Source organism: Mytilus edulis, chromosome 7, assembly GCF_963676685.1.
Source record: "Mytilus edulis chromosome 7, xbMytEdul2.2, whole genome shotgun sequence".
NCBI classification, from domain to species: domain Eukaryota; kingdom Metazoa; phylum Mollusca; class Bivalvia; order Mytilida; family Mytilidae; genus Mytilus; species Mytilus edulis.
Window position 1 is genome coordinate 9,721,173 of NC_092350.1, and position 19,318 is coordinate 9,740,490.

The window sequence follows — 19,318 nt, forward strand, 5'->3', positions numbered from 1 at the left end:
ACAGGGTTGTCTTTTTTAAAACTTTATTGTCCAAACTTTAAAGGTGCTGGATAGCTCCATATTTGTATGAAGATGCCAAATGGTCTTTTTATTTGACTAGTTACACCATTTTTATGTGTAATATGGACAACTATATTTGGTACAAATGTATATGGATTCATTGCTAGGTATACATATAAAAAAGAAGTGGTGTGATTCCTAATTAGACAACTCTTCACAAGAGACCAAATGACACAACTAAGGAGTCTTTTATACAATAACATCAGAGTGTTCGCCTCAAGTTGGAACTCTGGCATGTTAAAACCTAAAGACTCAAAAATTGGTATTTGCTGCTGCTCTTCTTGTGGATTGCACAAAGCAGGGTTAATATTCATGTACCTATCCTGAATATGCATTTAATTGCCACAGGACTTTTAACAGCTGTCCATCATTACCATCATGAGAGATCGCCTAGCCTTACAGTCATGGTTCAGTGATTAATGTTCAGTTTTGGGATTAGGTATTTGTTTCTCTGAAACTAAGTAATTCATTATGTTTATTCAATGAATAGAATAATTGTAAGGTTCACACATCTATCTAACAAGGTTCATCTGACCTTGACCTTATTTTCATGGATATTTTAGTCCATAGTTGGTTTTTTTTGTTGAGCCTGCGACTTTTGTCACAAAAAGCTCGACATAGGGATAGTGATCTGGTGGCGTCAGCGGTGTTAGCTAACTTCTTAAAAGCTTTATATTTTAGAAGGTTGAAGACCTGGATGCTTCATACTTTGTATATAGATGCCTCATGTTACGAAGTTTCCGTCAGTCACATGTCCAATGTCCTTGACCTCATTTTCATGGTTCAGTGACTACTTGAAAAAAAAGTTAAAATTTTTTGTAATGTTAAATTCTCACTTATTATTAGTAATAGGATAACTATATTTTGTATGTACGTACCTTGCAAGGTCCTCATGCCCATCGACAGTTTTCACTTGACCTCGACCTCATTTCATGGATCACTGAACAAGGTTAAGGATTGGTGGTCAAGTCCATATCTTAGATATTATAAGCAATAGGTGTTGTATATTCGATATATGGAAGGACTATAAGGTGTACATGTCCAACTGGCAGTGTCATCTGACCTTGACCTCATTTTCATGGTTCAGTGGTTATAGTTAAGTTTTTGTATTTTGGTCTGTTTTACTTATATTGTATGCAATAGGTCTACTATATTTGTTGTATGGAATAATTGTAAGGTGTACATGTCTAGCGTGCAGGTGTCATCTGACCTTGACCTCAGTTTCATGGTTCAGTGGTCAAAGTTAAGTTTTTGTGTTTATGTCTTTTTTTCTAACACTATATGCAATAGGTCAACTATATTTGGTCAGTCACATAGGTTTTATTTGACCTTGACCTAATTTTCACGGTTCATTGCTCAGTGTTTAGTTTTTTTGTGTTTTGGTGTGTTTTTTTTAAACTATAGAAATAGGTCAACTATATTTGTTGTATGGAAGAATTGTTAGCTGTACATGTCTGCCTGGCATGGTTCATTTGACCTTGATCTCATTTTCATGGTTCATTGGTCAATGTAATTTTCTTGGTTAATGGTCCGACACCACAATTGTCGTCCCTTGGAAAGTAGTGATTTGGTCCAGCTGAAAAAAGTTGAAAATTAGCACTTCGGAAGCTGTCAAAAGATTTCAAGAGGCCCTAAACATAAAATTGTCCATATTTTGAGTTAGAGCCGATGAAGTTTTCTATAATTTTGATATAATTTGTCCCAAAAGTAGTACAACACACTGTAAAAGTTTCTTTGAGAAAGCGCAGGTGGGATTTTTTTTATTTTCATTTATGTTCTAAAAAGAAATGCACTACGAAATAATTGTGTTCTCGGACCTAAGAGGTGAAATCTGTAAATATAGAATCTGTACTTTGGCAACTTCCCTAAATGTTTTGATGGTGTCAATTTGTCAAATAGCATGAAACTAAAGGATTTAAACTTTAGTTTTATAGAATTTCTGCAAAAATGACCAATTTTTGCATTTTATGGTCAAAATAGACATTTATAGCTTTTTCAATATTGATGCATAAATGGCATCCTGACTTTCTATTTGACAGGTTTTCATGTGTCAATATTTGTGTTTCTATGCCTTTATCTAGTTCTTTTACTTATTTATGAACTCTGAATCTACAGAAAAGAAGATTATCTCAAACAATATGTGCAAAATGTGTTGTATAAATGACCCTTGTCTAACGCCCTGTTTGGATGAAGTAAAAAGTGGGGAGCTTGGTACATAAAATTTGAAGTCCATAATAAAGACCTCACTAAATTTGTATCAAAAGCACTTTACAATGTCTATTGTACCTGTTCCATTTCACATAATATCTTTCTGTTCTTCTGTAGGATAGCAAGTGATTTAAATATAAGCCTGTTGAGAATCAATTGCATGCAAGTTTTTCCCTAAAAAGGCAAAAATCTTTGTATCAGACCATACTGTTTGTAAGAAAAGTTAATTGCAAGAGTCTTTTTGTGCTCAGATTTGTTGTATCATGTCACATGAGTATAGAAGTTATAAAAAAGACACAAATTTTTATTTCTTATAGCCTCAGTATGCATTTTTTAATGTAAATATATGGCACCGCCTAAATTTACCCTAAATTTTTTCCAGTCTTACTTGGCCTAAGACCCTTTTAAACTAATATGATATGTTATTAGTAACTTTTCTTTCCATTTAAAGTACTTTTAATACATATGTAAGGATCATTTATAACCAAAAAGCTTCACAAATAAAATTGATGGAAAATATTACATCTTCATGTAAGGCCCCCCTTCATTGAAAAACCTCAATTTTTAGGCGCAGGATCATATAAATTTTACTTTTGAATAATTATGCCAAGTCTGATAAATCAAATGAGTACTCTATTGCTTTTAGTACAGGATAAGTTATATATTAAGGCATTTAAAAAGTATTTTTTTGCAATATTTTAATTTTAAAAGCCCCAAATGTTGATAATTGAAATTTTTCAATTTTAACGTCAAAATTTTACGCGCAAAGATGAGTATAGAACTTAACTTATTGTCTATAATATACATCCTATTGTCATGAAACTTTGTAAGCAGTGTTATAATTTATTAAGCTTTGGTCATACCAAGTTTTTTTTAAATTTGTCAACTCTTTCTATCCTATTAGGTCCGAGACCACAATTGTCGTCCCTTGATTTTCATAGTCTCTAGTGTTGACAGTGGGTTACTTGCCATTAATTTTTATACCCCTTTCAAATTTATTTCTCCATGTTTAATGCCTCAAATTGCAAGTAGGGGGGTGAAATTACACTGTAAAAAGATTTGGGTCCAGAATTTTAAAGGAAAGTAGTGATTTGGTCCAGCTGAAAAAGGTTGAAAATTAGCACTTCGGAAGCTGTCAAAAGATTTCAAGAGGCCCTAAACATAAAATTGTCCATATTTTGAGTTAGAGCCGATGAAGTTTTCTATAATTTGATATAATTTGTCCCAAAAGTAGTACAACACATTGTAAAAGTTTCTTTGAGAAAGCGCAGGTGGGATTTTTTTTATTTTCATTTATGTTCTAAAAGAAATGCACTACGAAATAATTGTGTTCTCGGACCTAATGTTAAGTTTATATGACAGTTGTAACAAAGCTTTATATTTTAGGACTATCAACATACTATTAATGATTGGTAAAGAAGGCGAGACATTTCAGCGTGTGCACCCTCTTAGAATTAAAAAAAAGTTATAAAAGATATTCACAAATAGGTTAACTGTATTTGGTATACAGAATGATTGAAGTTAACGTGTTTGTCTGATGAGGTACATCTGACCTTGACCTTATTTTCATGTTTTTTGGTCTGCATTGACTTTTCATGACACGGTTCCAATTAACTAATGTATCAGATTATTGTAAGGTGGTTTATCAAAAATTTCTGTTATTTTCATAGGTCATTGCAATTGATAATGTTGCCTGTTGTAAACCCTATTTCTTTTTAAAGACTTTCAACTATCAGACAGATGCCAAGTGACCAAGAAGAGCTCGGTTGGCCCTTATGGCCTTGTGAGATAAACAGTACAGATCAGAGAGTACTCACAGTTTAAGTGACAAAACAATTAATAAAAAAATTATGTATCTAAGACTAAAATATCAATCGGTACACATTCAACATCCAAAGAATTAAATATAAAGACACCATTACCAGTCATAGAAAAATATGACCTTGTTGCACAGCCAAAATATAGGTACCTACAGATTGTAGTACCCTGAAAGAACATAATGTGTTATATTTTATATGGTTTTAATTTACTAATAAAAAAATCAATACTTATACCAACAAAATCATTATCCAAAGATTAAACTACTGTGTTGAATAGGTAAACCTTTTAGATTTTTTTATTCAAATTGTATTTAAATTTCCAGGCTTGATTAACAACATCAATGTAAAATTTAGGATGTTCCATTTTATTTGAAATAAGTTTTCTACAGGACCAGTAATAAAACTTGCACACCAAATATTTGTATTTATGAGTTAACTGCAATTTCATTCATGTTGACATATTTGTAGATCTTATTCTGATCGTTTTCCTTTTTAGAATAATTTTCTTCAGAAATAGCTGTTTTTTTGATTTCCGGACTGTGCGTCCATTAGTTCGCTCATCTGCCAGTCTGTCCCACTTTAGGTTTAAGTTTTTGGTCAAGGTAGTGTTTGAATGATGAAGTTGAAGTCCAATCAACTTGAAACTTATTACCACGACAGTGCAAGTGGGGCATCCCTTTTGCTATTCCTTTGGTTTTTGTTCACTTATAATTTTGATATTGATGGCAAAGAATAAACAAGTAAAACTATGAGCTACTGCTCACTCAGTCTGATGATACCCCTGCTGTGACTGCATTATATCAATAGTATAAAAAGATGTAATTGTTTGGTAAACAGGAAGTTGTTGATTGATGAATCTGAAAACGCATCACAGGATATAGCTGACTCATTAAACCTTGAACCCAAATTTCAGAAATCATTGTAATTTGGTTCCTGAGAAAGATGGGACAAAAAATATCCATGGAACCAAGGGTGGACAGATGGACCCGACCTTTTTAAAATACTTACTATGGTCTAATCATTTATAGCTTGTTAAGTCTTTGGAGTGATTTAGAGATGAATACTATTTTCCATTTTAGACTACATGTTGACCTCTACATTTTTTCATTTTAAACTTTTATTTGCTGCCTCATTCATGTCCAACCTTTTGCCTTACTCATACTTTCTGATTAATTTTTAACCCTGCCACATTCTGTATGTGCCTGTCCGAAGTCAAGAGTGTAATTCAGTGGTTGTTGTATGTTGTTGTGTAGTATATTTGTTTTTCATTCATAATTTTGTACATATTAAGATTAGGCGGCAAGTTTTCTCGTTTAAATCAGTTTTACATTTGTCATTTCTGGGCTGACTTTGGGGTATGGGATTTGCTCATTGTTAAAGGCCATTCAGTGACCTATAGTTGTTAATTTGTGTCCTTTAGTGACTCTGGTGGAGAGTTGTCTCATTGACAATCGTACCACATCTTCTTAATGTTATATGTCAGATTTCCATAATTTGTTGCAGCTAGAAGTTGTAGCTATGTCACTGGAAATGCTAAATCATTTTTACATTTTCTTAAAAAATTAGAACTGACACAAGGTTGATATTGAAAGTTTTTTTTATTCATTCAACTTTTAAAATCAATGTCATTAAACTAAATGCTAAAAAGGATTATAATAGTCCTTGGTCATTTTTTGCTGGTCAGGTGCAATTGTTGCAAGCTTCTTGATCCTCTACTGAACTAGTGCAGTGTATTCCCCCATGTTGAGGAGCTGGAGTATTACATGACCTTTTCCTTTCTCTATAACCTTGACAACCAGAATTGACGATACATGATGACCATTGTCCCCAATCACTAAATTTTTCATTGACAGCTGTCAAGAAAAAAGCAATTATTTATTTGTGTTGTATGTTAACAAATATAATCCACAATATGGTTCCTGTATCTTTTGCTCATGGTTTATTTAAACATTATTTTTAAATGTCTGGCAACATTTTCAATTTCTTTCAAGTGATAAAAAAAACCCTCTTTAAACAAGAAGTCTAGCTAACATGTCTAAAAGAACAAAACTTTTATTTCCATCTATGAACATATTTTCTTAAGTGGTATGACACATTTTTATATTTCAATATACTTACGACAAGGATGCTCATTACAACTGACAGAATTCACACCATCTCCAACACAGTCAGTGCTGCCATTTGCAGTGGCAGGATTATTACAACTTCTGTACTGAGATTGCTTTCCACCTGTAACATTGAATAAATATTAAGTAGACAAGTATGAATTTAGAGTAGACAATGAAGCCAGCCTTGGGTTGCAGGGTGTTTTTTAGCTGTGGTGACCTTGGGCTGTTTTCTGCAGTGCAAAAATCATTATGGTAAATATGTTCAGTCAAGTAACTAACAAAACTGATTTATCTTACTCTGGTTTGTTCATAGATCATATATATATCATGGTAAAGTTGTTATGCAAATTTGGTTTACCATGTATAAATGTACAATATTTGACACCTTGCTTTACAAGAACAAAGTGATTAGAATTATGATGAAAAATTAATTATTCTATTAATACTTTCTTTTCAACTTCAACAAGCTATGTTCAATATGATTTTCTGATCTCAAATAATTTCTATCATAAGAAGCTATCAATACCTCCACATGTGACGGAACATTCTTTAAATGCTGACCAGCTTGACCAACCACCATTTACAGGTATTCTGGATGTGAATGGAAGCTGAGATCCTGCACCCCAACCCTGTAAACAAATACAAATGTAAAAATAATTAGGTAATGTGTCTCTTTAGCCTTCTGTGTAGCGGTTTGTTGAATGTTGTGTGTCTTTTAAAGATATTATTAAACCATCAGAATTTGTTAAAAATTGTCTTTTCAGGGCATTAATTCATCATTTTGCTGTGTATAGTTTTACTTCTATCTATAAGAATTTTATTTGAATATCTAAAAAAAATTGCTAATTTTGGTCAAATCTGAATTTAGGGCAACAACCTCTAACAAGTTGTAGTCTTTTTTTGATATTTTTGATTTGCTGATCATTTTGTTGCATATAGTTTATAGCTATCTATCATAGTTTTTCAAATGACTCTGCAAAATCCTAAAAGATGGTCAAATATCATCATTAAGGACAATAATTATTGTAAGATGGTCAAATATCATCATTAAGGACAATAATTCCTGTAAGATGGTCAAATATCATCATTAAGGACAATAATTCCTGTAAGATGGTCAAATATCATCATTAAGGACAATAATTCCTGTAAGAAGACTTTCATGATTTTCTATTATGTTGCATTTTTGCACATCTTATACTGATAATTATTTTGCAGTTTAAAGTATAATGTATAACTTTTTATGCCCCACCTACGATAGTAGAGGGGCATTATGTTTTCTGGTCTGTGCCTCCGTTCGTCTGTGTTTCCGTTCGTCCGTCCGTATGTGCGTCCGTTCGTCCGTCTGTGCGTCCGTTCGCTTCAGGTTAAAGTTTTTGGTCAAGGTAGTTTTTGAAGAAGTTGAAGTCTAATCAACTTGAAACTTAGTATTTTTGTTAACTGTAGGTATATTTAGTTTAGATCACCAAATTTTTGTTTCATAATTGTTTGAGACCGAAAGCTTCTGGATTAGTTGTTTGATGATGAATTTCTCCAAAAATTCTTTTTGATAAACTTTTCTCATATTTGACTACTATTATGATTTGGACATTAAAGTAAACAGTGGTATTCATCTTTGATAGACCTAGTGCTACAATTTAATAGGTAAACAAAGAATATGAACACAGGAATATCCATCCAGAACACAAAATCAGTACATAGACAGCATAAGGGAGCTACCATTTAATTTTTATGGGGGGGCTAGGATGAAATTTGAAAAAAATAGGCAGGACAGGATTTTTGAGTAAAAAAAAAGGCAGGATGAGACACTTGCAAAAAAAAAAGTCAGGACGACAATTTATGTAAAAAAATTAAGAATAAACTAAAAAAAAAAAAAGGCAGGACCGAACAGAGTGAAAAATAAAAAGGCAGGACAGAGATTACAGCTAAAAAAAAATGCAGGACAAAAATTTTCATCCTAGCCCCCCCATAAAAATCAAATGGTAGCTCCCTAAATAAACGAACAAAAGAAAGGAACAGTGCTTTTATTGCTGTTCTTCATCTTATACATTATCATTTGCACAAAATTTATCATTTTCACTCAAAAGTTTGAATAACTTTTAAAAAATTAAATGTATGAAAATATTGATGTGTCAGTTGACCTGGCCAATCAACCAAGATGGCCGCCATGGCTAAAAATAGAACATAGGGGTAAAATGTAGATTTTGGCTTTATAACTCTGAAACCGAAGCATTTAGAGCAAATCTGACAGGGGTTAATTTGTTTATCAAGTTAAGATCTATCTGCCCTGAAATTTTCAGACGAATTGGACACCGGATTGTTGGGTTGCTTTCCCTAAATTGGCATTTTAAGGAAATTTTGCCGTTTTTGGTTATTATCTTGAATATTATTATAGATAGAGATAAACTGTACACAGCAATAATGTTTCGCAAAGTAAGATCTACAAATAAGTCAGCATGACCAAAAGGGTCAGTTGACCCCTTAAGGAGTTATTGCTCTTTATAGTCATTTTTACCAACATTTCGAAAATTTTTGTAACTTTTACAAAAATTTTCTCCTCTGAAACTACTGGGCCAAATTTAACCATACTTGTCCATAATTATCATTGAGGTATTTAAATTAAAAAATATGGGGGGTGACCCGGCCAACCAACCAAGATGGCCGCCATGGGTAAAAATAGAACATAGGGGTAAAATGAAGATTTTGGCTTAAAACTTTGAAACCAAAGCATTTAGAGCAAATTGGACAAATGGGTTAATTTGTTTATCAAGTCAAGAATTAGTTGCCCTGAAATTTTCAGATAAATCGGAAAACTGTTTGTTGCCATTTTTGGTAAAAATTACCAATTCAGGGGCAGCAACCCGCCATGGCTAAAAATAGAACATAGGGGTAAAATGTAGATTTTGGCTTATAACTCTGAAACCAAATTAGGATTTAGAGCAAATTGGACAAATGGGTTAATTTGTTTATCAAGTCAAAATCTAGTTGCCCTGAAATTTTCAGTTAAATCGGAAAACAGTAAATTTTTGAAAATTTTAACAAAATATTTTCCTCTGTAACTAATGGGCCAAGTTCATTATAGATAGAGATAATTGTAAGTAGCAAGAATGTTCAGTAAAGTAAGATCTAAAAACACATCACCATCACCCAAACACAATTTTGTCATGAATCCATCTGAGTCTTTTGTTTAATATGCACATAGACCAAGATGAGCGACACAGGCTCTTAAGAGCCTCTATATAGAAGAATCATCCCGTTGTAACTTTTGAACAGACGGTCGGACATTTTTGGGTTTATTATATAAAATGTAGAGCTCGTCGAGAGGAACATTTTATACGCTATATAGTTAAGGTTTTTTGTACATTTTGATTTATTTTATCAGATGATTTTTTTGTATGTTGTAAGGAGAATTTTCTAATGGTTCTTGTCTGTGATCTATTTATCACATTGCATGGATATAAATAAGAAAAATTTATATGAAAAGTTTGCTAGTTTGAGTTTCCAGCACCATTTGATCAACATTTATTTTTCATGATTTGTTCTGTTCTCTGTCTGTTTATCAGACTCTTTAGGTCAACAATGTTTGGTGTACTCTGAGATGGTGTACAGAATGATTGTAATGTGAATATGATTTCCTAATAAGTAACCTCTGACATTGGCCTTATCTTGATGTGTTGTCAACATTTACTTTTTATATGACTGCAAAACTTTTGCTGTCTTATAATTATAAAGCTATGTCGTCATTGTGGTCTGTAGACATATGTTTTCCAGACAATAACTTGAGTATAAGTTTATATATCTGAATGAAATAGAACCACAAGTTTCCATACCCAATAAAATGGTATGGATTGATTTTAGGGTTATTGTCCTAACAGTTTAGCAATAAAAGGCAAAAAAAAAAAGAAGGATTTTCCTGTTTCCAGACCATAACTTTAGAATAATTTTTTCATTGACTTCTATCAAATTGTCATACAAGATTTCAAAACAAAAAAGCAATGTTGGAATTGATTTTGGTGGTTATTGCCCAAACCATTTAGGAATTAAGAACCAAACATACACCAATACTTTGTATAAATTACTTACCTCTCGACCATTTTAAATTTTAATGAGAATAGTCTTGTATTCTTTGGGTTTTTTAATATGCTGAATCTGTTACCATGTTTTGTGTATTTAGATTTTAGATTTTGGGCCTTGTTTTAGAAATGGTCCACAATCGGGTCCAAAGGGTCCAAAATTAATCTTAGTTTGATTTTTTTGTTTGTTAACATTTTGGATTTTGGAATTCTGACCCTGTTATTAAACTGGTTCACATTGAGGTCCAAAGGGTAAAAAAATAAACTTTGTTTCAAACCAAAAATTGAAGTCTTGTGGTTCTGTGATATGCTGAATCTTTTGGATATAGGGCCTTGTTATCAAACAGGTCCACATTGAGGTCCAAAGGGTCCAAAATAAAACTTCAAAATTTAAATTAATTTGGTTTAAAGTTGCAACAGACAGGGTTTATCTGAAATTGACCTTATATTTTCATGGGTCATTGATATCGTAAATGTTCTGTTATACCTAGATTAAAACCTGCATTATTGGTCTTAGACTTTCAACATCTATAATTCTAAAATTACGAGGTTCAATTTGTCAGCCGTCATCAGGTAAAAACGACAAATCAAAGAATTCAACTCTATATATAACTAATATAGGACAATGGTGTAGATTAAAAATTACACCACTCCAGACCTTTTTGTTTTCCACATAATTAATATTGCCAATAATTAACAAGTTCCGGGTCTAATCCGATACCGATACCAATAGTATATTCGCCTGTTAGCTATTACCTTATCTGTACGTTCCGCATTTGACAGGCGCACCACCAAACGGTGTATTTAGGATTTTGCTATATACACGGGTCATAATCAAAGGGCTGACACTACTAAATTCAATCATTGTCGAATTGTTCCCTATTATAGCTTTATTCAGCAATCAGCAAGACTTTCTAAGATAACTAATATAGGACAATGCTGTTGATTAAAAAATACCCCATTCCTGGAAAGCCTGGACCTTTTGTTTTCTTAATAATTAATATTTCCAATAATTAATATTTCCAATAATTGATAAGTTCCAGGTCGACGGGTTCATACACGGAAAGATTTGAAAGCAAAGAAAACTGTGTATATTATAATCGACATGACTTTATCAGATGACAATACCAATTACTAAAATAAGGCATAGTTATATACTTTAATTCAGTCACGGACCCGCGATATCACGGGTGTGTACTTGTAGAATTTAATTTTCATCATTTTCAACATAAAGCAGGGTTAATAGTCATATTAAATTAACATGTTCTCATCCTTAAATATGCATACTTATTTGCAGCTGAATTTTAAGCAGCCAATACCCATCCATCATCAGTTACACTGGCAAGACAGTTCCCTGTGAACATTTCTGTCCAAGTCATACAGACATTTGGGACAAATTTCTGATAACATTGTTTTCCTTTGAACACCTATTCATTTGTTGGCAAATGACATCTGGAATATGATCTAACTACGTTAAAAAAAGTATTGGTTTGTATCCCTTGCAATGCATATGATATTAGTCTTAAATCTTAGGTCAGTGGCGGATCCAAGGGGTTGGGGTATGGGGTTGGAATACCCTTTTTTGGACGATCATTGCATTTGAAAGGGGACATATATGTTTTTCCCTCTTTATCCTAGGTTTGGGAACCCCCTCCTTTTAAATTAAGATCAATCTAATTTTCTTATAACTTGCAAAAATTCAGTTAATAATTTGCATTATAATCTATTAATAATAGGTTGTGTAAGAATTGTCAGAATTTGTAAACTAGTCTTGATAAATGGAAAAAAAACAGCTTTGTTTGATAGGAAGAACGATAAACTGTACTGAGAATTTAAATATCAACTACGAGGAGATATTTTTTATAATCTACTTCACGGTAGGTATACACCTTATCGCGGCTGACCCGGCCGCTTGAACTTTTGACGCATACAACAATCACTTTTACTATTGTGGCGTCAGATATTTTGTATTGTGACGTCAAAATTTTACGGGAACCTGTGTGATATCCAGTAATGGCGGACAAATAGCGATAAGGTGTATAGTCGTGGTTTTTCGGGTGATTTGGTCCATTTTTTTCGAGTGTAGTTCGGGCTTTTTCGAGTGATAAAACATGCGATAAGTTCAATTAACGAATATTTCGTAATTATAACAGTTTTTAACAATACTACCCATCTTATATTGAATACTATATATGTGTTGATCAACAAAAAGAGGCTCAATTTCCTTTTATTTAATCAAAACAATCAGTGCTTGTTATTGTCCGGTTTTTTTTCGAGAGCAACTTTGAAATCGTCCGGGTTTTTAGACAAATGGTCCGGGTTTTTAGACAAATGGTCCGGGTTTTTGACAGAAAAATTTGAAGGTATTCTAGACTTTAAAAAATGTCTTTTTTCTAGTTTATAACTGTAATTAAGTGAATGACAATATCATATATTCCCAATATGTCATCAAAAACATATCAAAATGAATATTTTTTTCAATTTAATGCAAATATTCTGTTTGGAGAGCGTTATACAACTACTTTTCAGTGAATATTTAGAAATAACTTGATCCTTAACAAAACGGTGTCTAGCACTCATATTCATTTTAACTTCATTTCATGCTACTGTTGATTTTACAGAACTTTAATAATATTTCTTGTGGTGAACTCCGGAGATAAATAAAAGAAACCTATTAATAAAAAATATATACTGAAAAACACACACACTAAATCCATCCCATTTTTATTGCCATTGAACACAAAATTTGAATAAAATTTCAGATAAAATCAACAATGAAATGAATAATTCATTAGTCTAAATATGATCCTTTAGCAATGATAGACAAATACAAAATGTGTATACGGTAGGCAATAATGGTGTATATTATATGCTATATCACCAGCTAGATTGTCCAGTGCTTCGAACGACAACAAGAACAACATTGTAATGTCTCGATTAGTATTCATATTTTCCACTTTTTAGACACTTTTCTTTTATTCACGGAAAGGAGGTTATCATGGTGTTTAGTTGCTGTATGACCAATTATTATATTTGTATAATCAGACTCCTCCTCACAGTTGTAGCATTAGGCATTCCCGGTTTCCATTTCGTAATGCTTATGTTCCGGACCACTAGGCATCAATTCCTCTCTTTTAAATAAATGGTTGTCACAATTAAATAAAAAATAACTTCATCTTCAACCTCACCTGTAACTGGCTCATACCAAGAATATGTTTCGTAAATTTATTGTAAGCATTTTCAGAAGGTTCCTCACCAAAAAGACTGTTCCTTATGTATAGTCATTATCTTTTCTACTTGCATCTGAATCAGTACGAAACATTCCCCATATTCACTGTCATATAATAATACTGATTGATAATTTAGTCTTTGATGTAGTTATTGGCTTTGACTGACTAGCTGTCAGTTACTCGTGTAAGTACTCTCAGATATGTACTTTATATATTTAATAAGGCGTTTCCCACGTTAGGGGGAATATTGGGTGCCTACCAACATGACCAACCCCGCAACATTTTATATGTTCCTGTCCAAAGTCGACAAGAGCCTGTTATTCAGTATGGTTGTCGTTTTTTGTTCTTCATTTTTTGCATAAATCAGGCTGTTAGTTTTCTCGTTTGAATTTGCTTCACATTTGTCCGGCATTTCGGACCCTTTATAGCTGACTATGTGGTATGGGTTTTACTCATCGTTGAAGGCCATACGATGACTTATAGTAGTTAATTTCTGTGTTATTTGGTCTCTTTCGGAGAGTTGTATCATTGGAAATCATACCACATATTCTTGTTTTTATATTGTTATATTATAGTTCCTAGTTGCAATTTTGAGACGCACTGGAAATTTTATTTTATTTTTTAGGTTTACACTGACCAAAATTGATCAAAGGATGGGCATGTAGATCTTATGTTTTATCTGTGGTCCATATATTGTAAGGTTAGGTATCCTTTGGGATCATCAATTCTTTTTTTATTTCCAATAAGTATGCATTTTGTATTTGATGGGTTTGTTGAAAAAATCGCATATGTTTATACTTTCATATATCTATAGCACACTAATTTCCTTCATTTTATTAACCAACTATAAATACGGTAAAGGATAACTGTGAGATTTTATCTGTAGTTGTCTTTCAGCTATAGCCGTCATTCTTAGCTCGTATTCGTGATATTTCCAACTATAAAATGATAGCTCGGAGATGGATTTCAGTCAGTTTCTATAGGAGTTAAGTGGTCCAGACAAAATACAAACTGCATAGTCAACTAGATTAGTATTCAAAGCCAAACTTGTTTTTAACCATTTGTTCAGGGACATAGATATACTGTTCCAAGTTTTGTTGTATTTAATAGAAGTATTGTTGTATGTTCAATGTTTACCTTTCGGTAAAATTTATTTCCAACCATTGATTAATATTATTGATGTTGAACAATCAAACTGGATGGAGAGTTGTCTCATTGGCACTCATACCACATCTTCTTATATCTATAAACCCTTTTCTCCGTGCGTTTGGGACAATTGTCCTGTTACATCCATCAGTTAATTTTCAAAAAACGTCCTCCGGCAAGAGAATCAATACATTAATGATACAAACCTTTCAAGATCGAAATAAATTCACGGCACAAAAATCGTAAGACAATTTATACTGGCAAGTTTCAATTCCAAGAGTCATAATTCTTTTAAAAAAAAATAGCTAATCTTCGAACATGTCGGAGACATTACTGACCATGATAGTCCTTCTAAACATGTTTTTGAATCAATGTTTTAGTTATGCTTCAGATATTGGCATGTTTAGATGTGCAGTTTTGCATGTATTTCAATATACATGTCTGTGCTGTATCTATGCATTGAAATAATAGCTGCTCAAATACTTTATCTGCATGTTCTATGATTTACTGTTATGTATATGTTAGCGGCAATAAGGAAAAGCAGGCATTAAGCTTAAATCCTAGGCAATAAGCTAACGCCTAGGCATTAAGTTATTGCCTGAAATTTTCAGGCATTAAGCTTATTTGTCATGAAATCTGATGATGATTATTCAGCCTATTGCCGAACATAATTTCAGGCAATAATTGAGCTTTGGAATTTTTGTATTTTCGGTGATTTATTCCTGATATAAAGTAGTTTCTTATTTATGTTACTAATATTAATGTACATTCATTTGACAAATCTTCAAATTTTAGTATTTTTCATATTCAAAACAGAAGTACCTCGTACTTTTGTGTGGTATTGCAAAAACTAGATTAAAAAAAAAAAGTGATTCTTTCCAATAAAAAAGGGGAGATGCTATATAATATTTATTTGAAATGTTTTCCACTTCACTAGTCAAGCTGATGTGAACTGGTCAAATTTGTTTGCTCACACCATTTTTTTTTAAACATTTTTGTTAAATACCCACAGACAATTTTGACCTTTTCACTTTTTTATTTTGATTGTGAGCATTTTAAATTGACAACATGTCTATGAATAGTTGATGTTTTCCCGATTGTCCCACTTTTTGAAATTACAGGTAAACAAGACGTAATGAAATTTGTGGGACAATCGGGAATATGTTTGTGAGACAATTGGGAAGTTTAAATGGTGTCTTCCTCCTATTCCCACTTTTTAAAAATCACTATTCCCACTATTCCCACTTGCAAAGAACAATAGATATTTTGATAATTAAATTGTTTTATATAACAATCAAGGTTAATTAAATTTCACCTGTATTTTTGAAAGAAAACTTTAAGTATATCATGTGAAAAAATAATTTATAATTCACTGTTTATTCGTAAGATGCGTTTTCTTCATCAAAGGATTACCATAGTATTAAGAATAAAAAAGAAATAAAGATAAACAGAAGTAATATTATATAAAATTGAAAAATCATTGAATTTGTAAATCTAAAAAATTGCCATCCGAACACATAAATTAATGATATTTAATGAAAAAAAACCTTTCTATTTTGCAAGATTTTCGTGAACAATAAACACAAAACGAACCTAGTACGAGTTTTTTCAAAACACTTTGATGAAATCAATATAGAGGGTTTTGGGCACGTATTACCAAAGTTGGAACATTCTTGTTAAAAGAAAACATAGTTTGGTGTGTGTTAATATTTAGTACTCAAAGAATTAATCGTAACACATTAGCAGCAGCAGATACCATATACTATAGTATGATAAAAGTACGTTTTACTCCTGGACATGTCCGAGCCTATTTTCAAACTTTACACATTTCACCCAATGGTTGACGGTGCAATGTATCCACTGGTACACAGTCTAAAAAGATCGAAACTAGTATACACAATGGTCAACAATAGATTAGAAGAGCATATGGATAGATACCTCAACCAGGAAATTATAGTCTTTATCAGCAGTTTGCATGAATCGTGTAATATAAGTGACTGGTATAATGACACACACATTCATTTAACTACAGTGTAGCTAAAATAGAATATAAACTAATAACCGCTTTTAGAAACAAATAGTCGGATGTTCTCATTCGAGTTTCTGCCAGACGTAGTAATGGTAACAAACTAAGGACATATAGAACATTCAAAACCGAAATTAATTGCGAACTTTAGTTAAAACACTGTTATCTCCTTCTCAAGGTAGAGCATGAACTGACTGACCTGCTTTATGTGTGATGGAAACTGAGGAACGTGTACTGCTTGAATGGCCCCTTTTGAAAGAACAACTTTATGAACACATAAACAGTGAAGAAAAATGATAACATGTTAAACGAATCGTGAGAAACTGTCTTTTGTATTGGAGTACAAAAACGTTAATGTTATGCACAAATTAGCCATAACCTGCAAATCTATTTTAGACGGAAAGAAGACGTTGTTTTTGTCGAGCCTGCAACTTTTGTTGCAGAAAGCTCGACATAGGAATAGTGATTCGGCGGCGTTAGCTAACTTCTTAAAAGGTTTATATTTTAGAAGGTGACACAGGGGCGGATGCAGGAATTTTCGAAAGGGGGGGGGGTGCTAACCCAGGGCAAAGGGGGGGGGGGAGTTGCAGGGGGTGCAAAACATATGTCCCGATACAAATGCATTGATCGGCAAAAATAAAGGGGGGGTGCGCACCCCCGGAACCCCCCCCCCCCCCCCCTGGATCCGCCACTGTGACAGACCTGGATGCTTCATACTTTGTATATAGATGCCTCATGTTACGAAGTTTCCGTCATTCACATGTCCAATGTCCTTGACCTCATTTTCATGGTTCAGTGACCACTTGAAAAAAAAAGTTCAGAATTTTTGTAATGTTGAATTCTCTCTTATTATAAGTAATAGGATAACTATATTTGGTATGAGCGTACCTTGCAAGGTCCTCATGCCCGTCAGACAGTTTTCACTTGACTTCGACCTCATTTCATGGATCTGTGAACGAGGTTAAGTTTTGGTGGTCAAGTCCATATCTCGGATACTATAAGCAATAGGGCTAGTATATTTGGAGTATGGGGCTATTGGTACTTTACGGAACGGAACGGAACGGAACGGAACGGAAAAGAATTTCATTTAAGGTATCCAAAGGGGGCATTTATCAAAATTTCGAAAAATCTTTAAAACAAAACAAACTTTAAAATTTCTGTGTTTTACGGTTTTCCATATACAAATAACACAAATGTATACTAAATCTCATCTTCACAGGTGAAATGTGTAATAATGTATAACATCGGGAAATACTCTGTAGATGAATATGTCGGATTGTCCTGATAAATTATCATGAAATTAACGCATTTGCAAGTCATGCATTATGATATCTAGACTGACCTCACGTCGTCCTTGATTAGAGACAGTGATCAAGTTGAATCTGATTTAAACTTTTTAATTTATTTTTCCGTTCCGTTCCGTTCCGCAAAGTACCAATTGCTCTGAGGAATTGGTATTTAACGGAAAAAACGGAAACAGACATCTTTAATGTAATTAAAGCAGTATGATAACAAAAATTGTCTGACACCTCTTTTTGCATGAGTGGTATGTGTTTTAGATAGCATTTTCGACTTGATCAATAATACAAAATTTAACACAAAGGCAGGTTACACAAAAAGTCTTTCTCCTTCCATCGGTAATTATATTTTAAAAAAGAGGCCTTCAACAGCCCGTTCCGACGATGATTAGAGACAGTGATCAAGTTGAATCTGATTTAAATTTTTAATTTATTTTTCCGTTCCGTTCCGTTCCGCAAAGTACCAATTGCTCTGAGGAATTGGTATTTAACGGAAAAAACGGAAACAGACATCTTTAATGTAATTAAAGCAGTATGATAACAAAAATTGTCTGACACCTCTTTTTGCATGAGTGGTATGTGTTTTAGATAGCATTTTCGACTTGATCAATAATACAAAATTTAACACAAAGGCAGGTTACACAAAAAGTCTTTCTCCTTCCATCGGTAATTATATTTTAAAAAAGAGGCCTTCAACAGCCCGTTCCGACGATGATTAGAGACAGTGATCAAGTTGAATCTGATTTAAACTTTTTAATTTATTTTTCCGTTCCGTTCCGTTCCGCAAAGTACCAATTGCTCTGAGGAATTGGTATTTAACGGAAAAAACGGAAACAGACATCTTTAATGTAATTAAAGCAGTATGATAACAAAAATTGTCTGACACCTCTTTTTGCATGAGTGGTATGTGTTTTAGATAGCATTTTCGACTTGATCAATAATACAAAATTTAACACAAAGGCAGGTTACACAAAAAGTCTTTCTCCTTCCATCGGTAATTATATTTTAAAAAAGAGGCCTTCAACAGCCCGTTCCGACGATGATTAGAGACAGTGATCAAGTTGAATCTGATTTAAACTTTTTAATTTATTTTTCCGTTCCGTTCCGTTCCGCAAAGTACCAATTGCTCTGAGGAATTGGTATTTAACGGAAAAAACGGAAACAGACATCTTTAATGTAATAAAAGCAGTATGATAACAAAAATTGTCTGACACTCTTTTTGCATGAGTGGTATGTGTTTTAGATAGCATTTTCGACTTGATCAATAATAAAAAATTTAACACAGAGGCAGGTTACACAAAAAGTCTTTCTCCTTCCATCGGTAATTATATTTTAAAAAAGAGGCCTTCAAC

The 19,318-nt window shown here is 32.9% G+C and overlaps 1 long non-coding RNA gene across 1 annotated transcript; it reads right to left on the minus strand.

Moving 5' to 3' along the window:
- Nucleotides 1-5,667: 5,667 nt before the first annotated feature.
- Nucleotides 5,668-6,828, minus strand: LOC139482769 (uncharacterized). Its single transcript, XR_011654946.1, has 3 exons — nt 6,723-6,828; nt 6,207-6,317; nt 5,668-5,941 (listed from the first exon to the last, which is right to left on the minus strand). It is a non-coding gene; the product is annotated as an uncharacterized lncRNA (long non-coding RNA).
- Between the last annotated feature and the right edge of the window lie 12,490 nt (nt 6,829-19,318).